Below are 15,208 nucleotides of genomic sequence, written 5' to 3'. Positions count from 1 at the left end.
CAAAAGCAGACACTCACAGGACTTAGAAGGCTCAGGCCCAGAACAGCATAATGTCAAAGCAAGCTGTAAGGCCTTTCCAGATTCAGCGATGGACAAGTAGACTTCACCTCTTCATAGGAGGAGAAACGTGTGTGCAGGGATGAGAACTGTGGAGGGCGATCTCTGTGAACAATGTACCAGAGTGCTGGACTGAATGTGGAAAAATGAGAAGCTGGGGTCAAAAGGTTAGTCTGGGTTGGTGGCTATGCAAATAGGTTGTACCTACTAGCCAAAATGATTCTACATAAGAGAAGGCAACTATATAGGGGGGAAATTCAAGTTTCTATCAAGCAGCAAATCAATAGACAACGTATGGACAGTCGTTGAGAGAGTAGGTAGAATCTGTTCTGTATATGACGTTTTCGTGCTAGCTGGCCGTGAGATGGTCAAACAGAAAACCCCACAACCTCTGCGGCCAGTGGAAGTGTTTAGCTGGGACACAGGAAGCACCAGGAGGGGTCCACGTGTCTTCCCAAAAGACATTTTGCTGTGATGAGACTAATGTGGAATTTATCCTCCCACTAAAAGGATGAGATCATAAAATACCTCTTCCCTCACCACTTGGGTAGAACCCAGGAGCAGATGGCCAGACAATATGGAGGCTCTAATTAGGGAGAGAAAGCTGTAGGGCCACCAAAATAGGAGACATCTTCTCTTGGTAGTAACTAAACAGTTGCAGGCGACTTGCAGGAAAATAAAGGTTTATTTTTGTCTGGTGTGCTATATAAGGTCCAGGTGCAACTCGACTGCTCCAAGTGCCTTTTTTCTTTTCTTCTATAAACCATCCATTCCACATGGAAGCATTTTTGGTTTCAATTTTGAAAGACTTTGACTTCTGATATTCCTGACCCTGGCAGAACTGAAGATGATAAATGCTTTGAATTTTATGCATTTAATATTCCGTGATCCATGAAGACCCTCTTTTCAATCTTAAGAGCCTGGTACTATTATGACAACAGCAACAACAACAATAATAATAAACAACTGATATTTGAGAGAAATATTTCCTTTTTCAAAGCACATTCCCATTCCTTATTCCCATCTTGTCTCACAGGTGGATTTGCATTTCCTGTGGCTCATGGAACTCTAGCCGACTGGGAAGAATCAGAAGTTCTGGCCGCAGTGGCTCAGTGGTTGAGCATCTGACCTATGAACCAGGAGGTCGTGGTTTGATTCCCGGTCAGGATGTTTTCATCTCTCTCTCCCCCTCTTCCTTCCTCTCTGAAATCAATTTTATATATTCAGAAGCTGTGAAAGGCAAAATGGCGCCACTCCCATTAATTTCCTTTTAATGATTTGGGAATTTTATTTTTTCCTTCTCTAGTTTAAAAGTTCACTACTTTGAGTGAAAAGCAAAAACATCCTACTTGACGCCAAAACTTAATTAGAACCCATAAATGCTAATTCTGTTTTTCCGCTCATGAGACCCATTGCTTATATGTGTCCCCATTAACGCACAAAATGAAAAGTGGTGGTGGTATCTGTTTAATTAGGCTTAACATTTAAATTTGCATGTTCAAAGTTTATTAAGGTTTGTTGAGAGCTAATGAGTACAGTGGTAGGTTGTCTCATAGGGAAAGAGAATGGATTGGATTTGCCCCTTCTAACTCTCCACCTACATTTTCATCAGTGTCTAAAAGATACATCTGACTCAAAAAAGATAAAAAATAACCCCACTGCTACCCACCTTTAATACAACTAGAGAATTGCTGCTAATCTTTTTCTATGATTATGACTATAATCCTATATTGCTTTCATGTTTTGCAAAATTGGCAGCTGAGCCCAGCCAGTGTGGCTCAGTGGTTGAGCATCAACCTATGAACCAGGAGGTCACAGTCTGATTCGCCATCAGGGCACATGCCCGGATTATAGGTTTGGTCCCCAGTGTGGGGCTTGCAGGAGGAGCCGATCAATGATTCTCTCATCATTGATGTTTCTTCCTCTCTCTACCTCTCCCTTCCTCTCTGAAATCACTAAAAATAGCTTTAATAAATAAATAAATAAAATAACAAATGTTAAATCAGCACAATCCTTGTTGATGATTAAGCTACTAATCACACTTTGGGTTTGGGAATTGCTCTGCCCATTTTAAAATATCACAGCCTCAAAGGCAGTGAAGACAATTTCTCGGAGCGAAATGAACTGTCCTCTTCGCCAGACACCCTCATTTCCTGGTCTGCTGCTTCCATTTTGATGGCCGTGTGGCCCTTCTGATGGCGGCTCATTTATAACCCAGCCCCATTCACGAAGTCTCCAAAATGGGCTCCGGTGCTCACAAAGAGGAAATGGCTCTTTGGAGAAGAATGGTTGATTGCTTGTTCGGTCAGAGCCAAGTTTTCCATTTCCACAAGGAATTTTTAGGCTGTTTACAAAATGTATTTCCCGGCCTCTATGTCTGGGCACTTCCCAGGGTCTCTTCAAATCAGCTTAAGAGAAATTCCAAGGCCCCCAAAATGCTAACAGGAGGTGCCTGCAGAGGCTCATCTGGAGCAGAAAGCTCTCAGCAGGCAGCCAGCAGGGAGGAGGACGGGCCAGGATTCTGCACAGCCAGCCACTCAGGGTCAGCATGGCACGGATCGGCCCCCTAACTCCCCTGCTCATTTCCCTTCTTATTTTGTGAATATTTCCCCCGAGCCTTGTTCTCCATGCCTGAACAGCCATAAGTAGCAGGGGGGACTGTGATGACATTAAAGAAAAGGAAGTGAAGATGAGCCCAGATGCTGCCCTCCCACCTCCGTTCTGTGCATTTCTCGGATTAGATTACCCCTTAATACCTTGCGCTCCAGCTGCGGCCTCTCCCACTGTGCAGAAAAAATCCAAACAGTGCAAAAAAAATGTACAGCAAGAAATCTCCTCCTCCCCAATCCAGCCCTCAACCCCCTTCCTCCTTCCCAGAGGCAGCTACAGATACCATTTTGTTTGTTCAGTTACGTCAATGTAAGAAATGTCCAAACCTGTAGGGAATTTTTATGAAGTTTATCTGAGCCAAAACTGACGACAATGGCCAGGAAGCAAGATCTCAGATGCTCCGAGAAGCGCAGTTTTGCAGCTGCTTTTATGCATTTGGAATTAGGGAGGGAAGGTCAGGAAGGTTACACGGAGGTGGGAGACAGCAAGGCGGGACTGGATCACAGGACAGTTAAAAAGTCCGTGCCCTTTTAGTGTGGTTATGACTTTGAGGGGTATTACTTCTGGCATTTCAAAGGTGTGTTAACCTAAATGCATAGGAACAATGGACAGGGCTTGCTTAGAAACCTTCATTAAAGAAGTTATGCCCTGGCAGGCGTGGCTCAGTTGGTTGAGCAACGCCCCATGCACAGAAAGGTCCTTGGTTCCATCTCAGTAAGGGCATGCCTGAGTTTCGGCTCGATCCCCAGTAGGGGGCGTGCAGGAGGCAGCTGATCAGTGTTACATCAATGTTTCTGTCTCTCCCTCTTCCTTCCTCTCTCTCTAAAGTCAATAAAAAAGACTTTTTTTTTTTTTAAAGGAACTTATACACCTGGGGTATGACTCCCCACCATGACCTGCCCAGGTAGGAACTTATGATCAGGTCTCCTGTGAGGTCACTTTTCATCCACGCCAGGCTGTGGTGAACAACCTTGCACACATATCCTTCGGCTCATATGGGAACATTTCTTTAAGATAAATTCCTAAAAGGTGCATTCATCTTTTAATAGATATTGAAAAACTTTCCTCCAAAAAAGTTATACCAATGTGCACTTCCACATGTAGGAGAATGCCAGTTTCCTATACAATGGCCAAATACTCTGTATTGTTTAAAACAAATCTTTGCTCCTGATAGGAGAAAACAATGATAATTTTTGTTTTAATTTGCATTCTTTTTGAATGAGGGTAAGTACTTTCCAGGCTTTTGGAGTTCTTTTTGTTGTTGCTAACTACTTTTTCCATTTTTCTCTTGGGTTGTCCTTTTTCTTACTGATTTGGAAGAACTCTTTATAAATTAAGTAAGTTAGCCCATTGATATTGGGATGCCATTACTTAAAGATGAGAGAGAGAATGGGATTTTCCTATTTAAACCTCTAGCTTATTTGGGAAACGACTTGATAGTAAGCATTACAAGGCAATTTCTTGCTAAAATGGGGTGTAACATAAATGATATTTTCCTGAATTATAGTTAGAAAAAAATGAATTTTTAAAATAGAGAAAATGTCATGTTAGTCACTGTTATTTAAAAAAAAATTTTTTTTATTGATTCAGAGAGGAAGGGAGAGGGAGAGAGAGATAGAAACATCAGTGATGAGAGAGAATCATTGATCGGCTGCCTCCTGCTCACCCCACACTGGGGATCAAGCCCACAACCTGAGCACGTGCCCCGACCGGGAATGGAACCTGACCTCCTGGTTCTGAGGCTGACGTTCAACCACTGAGCCACTGCAGCCAGGCTCATTGTTTTCCTTTTGTAAAATCACGGGTATTTCAGAACCAGTTTATTTCTGCAATAAATCAATGTTCATGAAATTCCATCCGTCCTAAATCAAGCATTTCAGCACAAATTAATTGATTCACACGTTACAGTGATTTGTTTGCGGGAGTTTCCAGGACTTTACATTTGCATCATGTCTAACTCTTGCTTTCAGATATTTCTGACAGTAATTCTCTAAACAATATTTGTGTTTCAGTACAAAATGTAGATATGTGATTAATAGAAGCTTAAAAATGTGTTTTTACTAATTGCTTGCTTCTCCCCCCCTTATTAACTTGTCGTCCTGCTAAGTCGATTTGGAGACAAAATTTAATGGACACAACTTACGACAGAGTTTAGCAAAATAATACATTTGATTCTGGAGCTCCACAAATGATAGGGTCTTGGAAATGAAGAGGACACTGAAAGGTCATCTGGTTTGTCCTCCTCATTCGGACAGATTTACACTCTCATTACCGCGGGGTGCGACTTTCTCCCGATTCTGAAGACTTCCTAGAGGGATGCCTCTCACCAGCTCTCTCGTTATCGCTAATGTGAGGCATCCATCACTTCTGGAAAATTCGTCTGAAGGACATCTCATTTCCTCAGACTGGAGTTTTTCCCATTTCCTTTCAATGAGTCTTCAGTGATGACCACATAAAATTGCTGTTAATGAACCACTTCAGAGAACAGGATTGAAGGAGCTGGTGGGTATCCAGTCCTAGAACAGGGTCTGGCACAAAATAGGCTCTCCAATACGATAGCTGCCACAATCATTATTATCATGATTACACTGTATCCGACAGACATCATCCGACAGACATCATCAGACAGACATCATGGACTTGTCTGCCTGGTGATAAAGGAACATCAAGTAATTTAGGGATTAGCAGCGCTCACTGTCTGGTGGTGGTGGATCTGGGTGTTGTTTGCTGAGGCTGCATCTGCACTCAGTGGAGGATGATGGTTGCCATGGGTGAGGACAGGGGCATGGGAGGAGCAGTCACACTTGTGCTAGCTGTTTACTATTCCAGTGGTGATAACTGCAAGCTCGTTGGGGGTAGCGCCCCCCATCTTATTGGTCTTGGGTCCCTAGTACTTAGCACAGTGCTCAGCACAGAGAGATAAAATATGTATCAAATACTTAAATTTGACTGTTGACTCATATAAAAATCACTCAGTAAAGTATTTATGTTATCATATGAATGCTATTCCTGTCTTCCAATATGGCATTATAATTTTTAAAAAATTTGTCCATGAACATATTGCTGTTTCTCAGGTCAGCCCTCTTTTGCATCTGTCCCACTGTCTTTTATTTGGCCGGAGAGGTCACTGTGACTCTTTTCTGAAGATGCTTGAAGATCATCCAGGCTGTCTGTGAGTTACAGAGGCCAGAATTAAAACCAGGGTCTTGTTGAAACCTTGAGCACTGTGATGGGTTCTGATATTTCATGCCGGATGCTGATATTTCTGGCCATCACGCTGGCTTTGTATGTATATGAGCAAAGATAGAGTTCAAAGACATGGGAGGGTCGCAGTGTCCCAGCCAGGGGAAGTTTCTGTACAAAACTTGGCCCCAGCAGGACCGCTTTGCAAATCGAGCTGGAAAGTTCTTGCTACAGGGAGTTGGTAATCTCTAGCTTTTATAAGACTGTCAGAGGAGTCATGAGGGTTGAGAAATGAAAACCCTGGGGCTGGAGTAAGGATGTGCTCAGTTTTGGCTGCAGAACTGTCTCGGCTATTCTGTAGCAGCCTGGGTCACACTGTTAAACCCATCTGTTGACATGTGGTTGAATATGGGAAAAGGGGAAGGGAGGAGAAAAATACTTTTTTGGTTAAGAGAAGATGCCATGCTATCAGCCCCTCCCACCTCCATCTTTCTTGTGGCCCCAGTTGTGCACTGTAGGGTCTAAGGGTGGAGGGTGAGTAGAGTGGGCTGGAGGAGATAGAGGGGACCATACCGAAGGGGTGAGGATTTTAAATTCAACCCCATCGCCTGGCCTGTGTTGCTCAGTGGTTGAGCGTTGACCCATGAACCAAGAGGTCACAGTTCCATTCCCAGTCGGGGCACATGTCTGGGTTGCGAGCTCGATCCCCAGTGTGGTGCATGCAGGAGGCAGCCAATCAATGATTCTCTCTCATCATTGATGTTTCTCTCTCTCTCTCCCTCTCCCTTCTTCTCTGAAATCAATAAAAATATATTTAACCCGGTCAACAAGGGGAAGGAGATGGAGGCTGCTTTTATTCCATTTCTCTTGGATTAGATGGAGTTCTAGGAATGGGCGACTTCTCCAAATTATAGAAAAGGAGGGTTTGGGAAATGGAGTGTGGTGGATGGACTGGAGAAGCTTGTGTGGGAGATTTATGTTCCCTTTTGTGGCTAGATCACTCTTACCCCAGGGGCTGCCAATCTTCCCACCCTCCGGGATGACCGGAGAATCCTATAGACCCATGAATGGCTGCTCCTGGGTGCTACAGTTAGTCTGGAGGGCATGGGAGCAGCAGGCTTTAGGCGATCCTCCTTCATCTACCTATGGCTTTCGACCTGGAGCATTAGCCTTGAGCAGAAGGACTCTTGTGACTAAATGGGTAGTGAGCAGGTTGCTTATGTTCATAAAAATGCATCTTTTATGTGCCTCTTCCTCTTTTAAGTGGGGATGGGACCCTCTTGCTTTGGGAAGATGCCTGGTGCTCTCTGAGCTAAGAAGGCAGAGATTAGTGACTGGAGGAAAGTGTCACCGAGTCCAAGGACAGCCCCTTGTCCCTGTCACATCTTCCCCCTCTGTCATCAGCGCAGGGGTTGGGTATAGAGAGACCAGGCACTCTGTAATCATAGTTGTGTTGGGCTGAAATACACTGATATTTTACTTAATATTTATAGCCATCTCTTATCAGTGTAACTCAGGCAAGTGTCCTTGGCCTGAAGAGAAGGGGCATGCTGATGAGAATTGCAATTTCTCCAAAGATATCATCCTTGAAACTTTTCAACGATTATGCAAAGTCTTTAAGATAAAGACTGTAATGCACATCCTCAGCTCTTTATTAACAACAACAACAACAAAAAAAGAGAAAAAAATGTCTTTGATGGAAAGGCAGCACAGCAAAGCAAGAGCCAGCATTGACCTAAATGGTTAGGTGTTCAAACTCTGTAGCCAGGTTGCCTAGGTTCAAATCCTAGCGTTACTAGCTGTGTGACCTTGGGCATGCTGCTTAACTTCTCTGTGCCTTGATTTCCTCTTCTGTAAAATAGGGGTGATAATAATACTGGTATTATGAAGATTAAATGAGCAAATATAGGTGTAGGACTTGGTGCATGGTAAGTGCTATGTACTGGTAAGAGTTTGCAAAATAAATAAGTCTCTCTCCTCACTAATTGCTTACCTCCTGCCTTGGAGAGCCAGACTCAATTGGCAGTCTCCTTTTTGAATTAAAAAACAAACACACCAAGTGACATCCATCTGCAAGCTGGCTAAAAGAGTTAATTTGAAAAGGAGAGTACTTTGAATGGCAATTAATCCAATTTTCAGTTTTTCCAGACTTCGAAGTTTTATCCTACGTTTCCTCCACAAGCTCCCTGCTCAACAACCAGTAATGCGGTGTCAAGCAACCGTGATTGCTGGGTGGCGGGCACGTGCGCCATGCTTCATGTGAAGAGGCTTCATGCAGAGAACCGAAATGACACACGTGATTCATTTACACATTTATTTTCTATCTCGCTTATTCTACCCGACTGGGGTGGAGAACAATGCCAGCAGTTTTATAGACACTTTGACATAAAGTAAACAAGTATTTTGATGTTGAACAATTATACAGACTACCACATGCATTTAAGTATGCTGACTGGTGCAGAAATATTGAGTTGATCAGCAAAACTACGAATACAAAAACCACATTTTCTTTTTATGGCGTTCAGATGCAGCAGATATGGGGACATTGACACAAACACCATTAGATGGGAGGGAAAGGCATTGTATTAATGGTGCAGGATGGACAGCTGAACAAACATGAGTAGGCTAAATCGTATCCTCTTTACGGAACTGAAATCAAAACACTTCGTTTGCAAATATGATGAGATAAACAAAGCATGTTCAGGCAGATGAATGAGACAAGACTTAGCACTTATGAATAAGCTGTAGCTTCTACTGAGGATTTGAATTGAAAGGGTTTCAACACAGTGCAAGATGAAACACTAATGCTGTTGTGTGTGTAGTCAGGACAGGACAACTCAACTGAGAAATCTTAAAAAGTAAAATATTTATTGTGCTTCTTTTCCCTGCAGCATTCAGAGCATACATAGAGTAGTAGGAACACCCTCTCAAACATGAATAAAAGTGAAACTGTACCTGTACATCTAATACCATGGGTAACTTAGAAATATGAAATTGCGTTACTTAACATGGATAGCAATTTTAAGAACTATTAATTTAACTTGGAATTTCTGAGACTCTGTATTCCCTAGGTTTTTAAAAATAAGCTTACATGTTTTTAATCTGGAAGATGTGAGGGACTTAGAAACTATGGAAATCTCTACAACTTGAGAAAAAAAAATAGGTTGTAGATCAACCTGTTTTATAGAGAAATCACCCATGATTATTCCCCGCGAGGCTTTTTATGTGCATTAATTACTCATGGTTGTATAGCTTCACCGTAAGATTACTTTGTGAATCTTCACAGAGTTGTCCTGAGTTTAACAATAAGATGATAGTCCTAACATTAAACACTGAAGTAATGAGTTTTGGGAGTTAGGCGTACTTGTTTTTAATAATATATGGCTCTAGCTAACCAAAAGATCGGATGGTTCAGGCTTCTGCGCTTGATCCCAAGCACACGTCCGCATGCGCACTCATCAACGCGCGCTTCCCAATGCCAGTCAACTTAAAAAAATACGATATAAACTTCAGGTCCCCCACTGAACTCACTTGGATATTTGCCTTTCTCTAGAGCTTTTTCTTTTTCTTTTCTCCTCTCCCTCCATCTCCCGAAGCTCCGCCCCCCCCTCCCCCGCCTTCCTCACACCTCCATACACCTCCCTGTCCTGGCCCTTAAAAGTCGATATATGTTAATTTTATAACCAAGTTCAGTTTTCCGAGACCAGAATGAAAATAATCTATACTCCTGACAACTGGACGTCACCAGACGGGTCACTCCTGAGCGACGTAAATCCTTTGGTGCGAAAAGCTCATGCCAGGCAGGTACGCATTCACCAGGCTGCCTCCTTGTACTGGACACAGAATCGTGGGGAAGGGAACCCCGTAAGGCGGGGCTCCCCCGGCAGCGGGAAACCATCGCAGCCATCGCCTGGGAAAACCAGTCCCGACTCCCCTGCACTTTGCTACGAGGCAACGCTTTTTAAACCGAGTTACTTGACATATTTAGAGTGTGGATGCGATGTAGAGCTTTGTATTGCAAGCCTGAAAAAACAGGTAAAAGTACTGCGTCAGAACTTAGGGTAAAGAACGCACAGACGGGGAATGATGCAGACAAGGAGCCCTCCGAGCGGAAGGCGTGGCTGCGCTGCCTCAGGCCTCTTTGGGGCTGGAGGGGAGCGGTTCGCAGTCACATGAGTACCGTTGTGTGGACATGACCTACTGTGTGTACGTGATGAGACAGTCACGCTGGCAGCTTTTCAATGCAGCAGACAAAGGCCCGTCATCATTGAGTTTCCACGTAAGCTTACGTAGAAACAGGTAATAAACACGTGTAGTGAGCGGGGTGGGCAGCATAATGCTTCACCGGAATACTCTTTACGAAGCTAGGAACTTCATCTTTCAAGAAATCGGGGAGGAATACAGTATTTGTTAGGCTATACCTAAATGGCGATAAGATCTAAACGGCCATGCAATTGCTTTAGAACCTGGATTGTTTTTTTTAAGCATAGACATTGATTGGAACCCCAAATGTTGTACGAAAAGTGTACGAAAGTTTTCATAAAATTCCTAAGCAAAAACAACAACAAAACTCAAAACCTCCCAAACCCTTTTAAAAAATCAAAGTCTCATTTTCAGTTTACCAAGGACAGACCCTGGGTATTCTGAAGGGGAAGTTTAGCATATCTAGGTGACTCCTTTGCAGATGCAATGGAAGATCTTCCCAAAGCCAGTCTGTCCTTAATGTCAGAGTTCTTGCATCCCCTGGCTCCACAGTGAGCCCTGATTGGCTGGAGCAGTTGCCCTTAGTCAGCATAAGGAACCCACATGTGCTGCATTATAGACAGTCCTGGGTCTTCACCCAGCCCCATGCTTCCCTAGGAAATAAGGGCTCTATCTAAATGTGTGTGACCTGGCATTTTACACAAATTGAAGTAGAAAATGAGCCTCCTCCTAGTCTTGGTCAAAAAGATTTTAACATTACAAACAAGTAAAACAAAAAATCTCTGCTGAAGCCTTATGCTAATCTACATTGTAGGTGATATAAAAACAACATCTGATGAGGAGTGTGTGTATGTGTGTGTGTGTGTGTGTTTTAACACTGAAAGCTTTTATCCTCATTTTATAGATTATTTTGGCAAATAGCCAATTATGGGAACTGTGGAATCAATTTTGGTTATGAATCACTTTATGAGATCTATCCTTAGGTTTACAGATATTTAAAGCATAAAGATGGGACAGTATGGGGAATAGTCACACAATGACTGAGTATGTTTAATTGTGTGGTAATAAATATGGTGTAAAAGACTTTTTCCAATAGATAATAGACTTGGTAAGTCTAGGAAGCTGATTTTTCTCTAGAAGATATTGACAACTGTCTATTAAACATTAAAAATATAAGGCAGTTAGGTAAAAAAAAACAGCCCTGCATTACCTAATTTTCATAGCATGTTGTCTAAATAATGTTAAATTCTCTTTAAAGCCACATGAGGTGAAAATACATCCATATGTAATTTAGAAATAAAATGCTTTCTATTGTAAGGTAACAGTGAGCGAAAACTTACATTTATAGTCACACACAAGTTTAAAATTTTCACTGTTTAAGAAGCCACAGAAAAATTATAGAAGACTAAGTAATTAGCACATAAATGTGAGTCAAATGATTTCTTTTGGAATACTTTTAAAAGAAAAAAATACCTATTTTTCAGGTATTACGCTATGTGATTTACTATATACCATCTCACTTAATTTAGCATAGTCTTTAAAAAGCTTATATTTCTAGCGAATTATAAATATTAATTTTAAATGACCACCTAAAGGTATTTTTTTTATGTGAAAGAACTTAAAAAGTATTCTAATCCAAATACAATTTCCAATTGGATGTACAGCAAAGTACAATTTTTCAATATGATCTTCTGTCCATCCCTAATACCTTTTGCTCACGTTTTGTTTAAACTGGTATTACAGTTTTGGCCATGAACCATATAAAAAACTACCAGGTAATATTTGTCTCCCCTGACTGAAATGCTTGTCACCATTGAACCATTGCTAATGGCTCATTTGGTCCTGCCCTTGACTTGACACCTGAAGCACTATCATCAGACAGACCCTAGGGGAGGGTGGCTGGTGGATACTGCAGGAGCAGGATCTGAGGTTTCATCATAAAGAATCTGTTTCCAGACCAGGACGGTGACTCTCAAAAAGAAGGTGGAAGGAAGTGAGAAGAGCAGGTCACCTCCACATATGGTTTCCATGGTAGCCCAGGGCACAATAGGTAGTGTTAATAAGTTGTCCAAGAGCTGTGCTCTCTAAACACATTCGCCCACATATCCTCACTTCTCCCAACAAAACAAAGCAAGCAAGCAGACACACAGCAATGATATAAGACAGAAAAGCTTCTGGATTGAAAGCAAGGTGCGAGGAGCAGGCACAGTCATTACGCAGTTCAATGCAAGTTTATTAAAAATGCGTCGATGTGCTAATGGAACCTTATATTTGCTCAATAAACCTTTCTTATACATTCAGCGTTGAATTTTTAATGGTTTAATATCATACCACTTTAAAATTGCATAAGTTTGAAACTTGGCTATTATTTGACAAACCTAGTGTTTTATAAGTTGCAGGTCTCCCCCTCTCTTTGGCTTGGAACTAAATACAAAGATTTTGCCAATTCTTTAGTGAAATTTTCATAGTAGACATATTTGTTAATTCTGGCCATAGCATTTTGTTGGATAAGTAATTAAGGTAATATTAGTACATATTATGTTCTGGGTATCTGTTTTCTTTACAAAAATTCCTCCTAATTTCAATTAAACATTGACGTGGTTATAATCTGCAGGTTAAAATCATAGTCTAACCCAGATGCTGCAAATAAGCATGTTAGAAGCACCTTGGTTTAAAGATGGCAGAAACCCGGCTGTAATAGAATTTCTGGCCAGCACCCTCAGGTGTCTCTTGGAGTTTAGGAGCATCTGTTTCTTCTCGGGTCAATTCAGGGGCATTTCTGGCTCTCCTTGTATCTTCAGGTAGAATGGAGACTGTGGGTTTTGTACTTAATCAGCCAGTAGCTTTGTTTCAACAGGTCCATGATTCTTTAAAAAAAAAAAAATCACTATTTTGAGTTCTCTTTTAGGTTCCCAATAATGGTAGAAGGGTCAGAGTAGCATCTATTGCATATTTAGAGTACAGAACAGGGCACTGTTCAATATTTAGCCAAACTTGTGATTTTGTTTTGATGGAGGCAGCAGGTAGCAATATTCTGAAAGTGCTGTGTGAAGGTAGCAACAGTTTTATCGGATATTTTGGAATAAGAAAAAGGAAACTGGGACATGATCACTGAGAAAAAAATCTGGGGTGTACATGTGATTTTGGCTGCATGCAGACATAATGGAAGGTGGAATGTGGTAGAGAACTTTCAAGCTCTTGTTTACTGCATCCTTTCTCGGCAAATAGGGCATTCCACCATCCCTCGGACTGACCACTAGAGGGCACTCAACATGAATCACAAGCGGGATGGCGGGATCTTGATATTCTTGCTGAATCTTTTCCGTTGCCACTATTCCGTGTCTGTTTCCCGGAGTCTTGGTTTTGAAAGCCCGTTTTTATTGTCTTGTATGCTATCTCCAATCCTTTGTGGTTTGAAACAGAGCAAAACTATAACTAAAAGAAACACTAGTCAGCCATCGCGTTTGCCAACATTGCCCACAGTGGATGTGGGAAAAGCTGTATGGCGCAGGCTGGCATTAAGCTTTCATCAACAGCAGACTATGATGGCTTTTATCACAGCACACAGGCTAGGATTTAAAAAAAAAATTCAAACAAAGCAGTTATGGGAGTATAAAAACAATTATTTTCAACATCATTTTTGTTAGAATCTTATTTCCTTTGGCTGAAATGGGCGGAAGGAAATTACTCTACACTGACATAAATTGTCACTAGATTTCAGACAGCTACCATAATGTTAAGCATAGATATTTAGAAAGCTTATGTAGTGGACATTCAAATTCTGGGTTAAGGAATTAAAATAAATCACTTGAGTCAGATGGGGGTAAAAATGGATTATAGAAATTCTCAGACAACAAACTCAAAAACATATTGTCATACGATTTCCAGTTCACCCTATGGAATTGGATTTCACTTTGGAATATAATCTCTCTAAACAGGAAACCTCTGCTAGACGGTAAAACTGAGAGAATGAACTGTATATAAATTAATCTCTGGAACTTGGTAGACAATAAATGTTTGCTGAAGGAAATATTTTATCATAGCAATCGGAAGTATCTGTTAGATGATAGAAAATAATTTCTTCAGGAGAGAAATTAAAATTGGAATCATGGTCTCAATTGTAAATTTCATGTCAATAATAAATATCTAGTCTAAATTTCACACAAGCATATTCATATGCCTAATATAAATTTCTCTGCTTAACAATATGTTAAATTTACTTACATATTTTTTAGTCTTCCTTTCTTTTATACTTATATTGGGTGCCCCTGGGCTGTCTTATTATTAAAGAGATCCACCCTCCACATTCTTCTTTATTTATAAGTATATTTATAGGTTAAACTTTTTTACACTTTAGCAAGGAAGAGATTATGCATTTTTGGCAATGGTAAATAAAGATTTATGCAATAAAGTCAGACTGTTTTCAAAAGGCAAGTAGAAAAGTAGTTACTAAACCCAGCAAAGGATAGCATTATACTACACTAAGCACTAAGTTAAACCATATAGAATGTTTACCAAGATCCTGGAGTTGGAACTTTCCCTCTTTCTTCTTTTTTTTCTTCCTTTCCTCTTTCTTTTTGGGGATAAGAATGTTTCCAGTTTTTAAACTTGGGTTTTGTAGCCTTTCTTCCTTCCTCCCTTAGTGAGGATAGTGGCAGTGGAAAACAACCCAATATATTTTCAAAATCACATGGACCTAGAGAATAAATCCCTTGAGTCAAGCTAAATTATTTTTGGTTACTGAATTTTAAATACCTTCCATTTAAAACTTAGAGGACTGAGTAGAAAATAGTGGTACATTTCTAAAATGTTGCCTAAGGTCAATAGGAAGTAAAAAACCCCATTCAACTGCTTTGTTTTTAACCACATAAGCATCAACACACTATTAAAATATAAAGTTTGTTATAGATTTTCACTGGTATTACATTTTGCTTTAGCTATTAGTTACAGACTATTACTAGCAATTTGACAAACACCATATTGAACTAAAGATTATTTTTCAACTTATCAGATGTAAGGAAAGATGACATATAACCTCATTGAACCAGACTAAGAAATGTTTTTTCTCAAGTGTAAATCTAAATTGTGATTAAAAAATAATTGTGGGTTAGAGAACTCATGGACAACAGTGTGGTGTTTTGGCGGGGGAGCAGAG

The sequence above is a fragment of the Eptesicus fuscus genome, chromosome 19 (assembly GCF_027574615.1).
Source record: "Eptesicus fuscus isolate TK198812 chromosome 19, DD_ASM_mEF_20220401, whole genome shotgun sequence".
In the NCBI taxonomy this organism is placed as follows: Eukaryota; Metazoa; Chordata; class Mammalia; order Chiroptera; family Vespertilionidae; genus Eptesicus; species Eptesicus fuscus.
Note: the sequence above shows the minus strand (reverse complement) of the source record.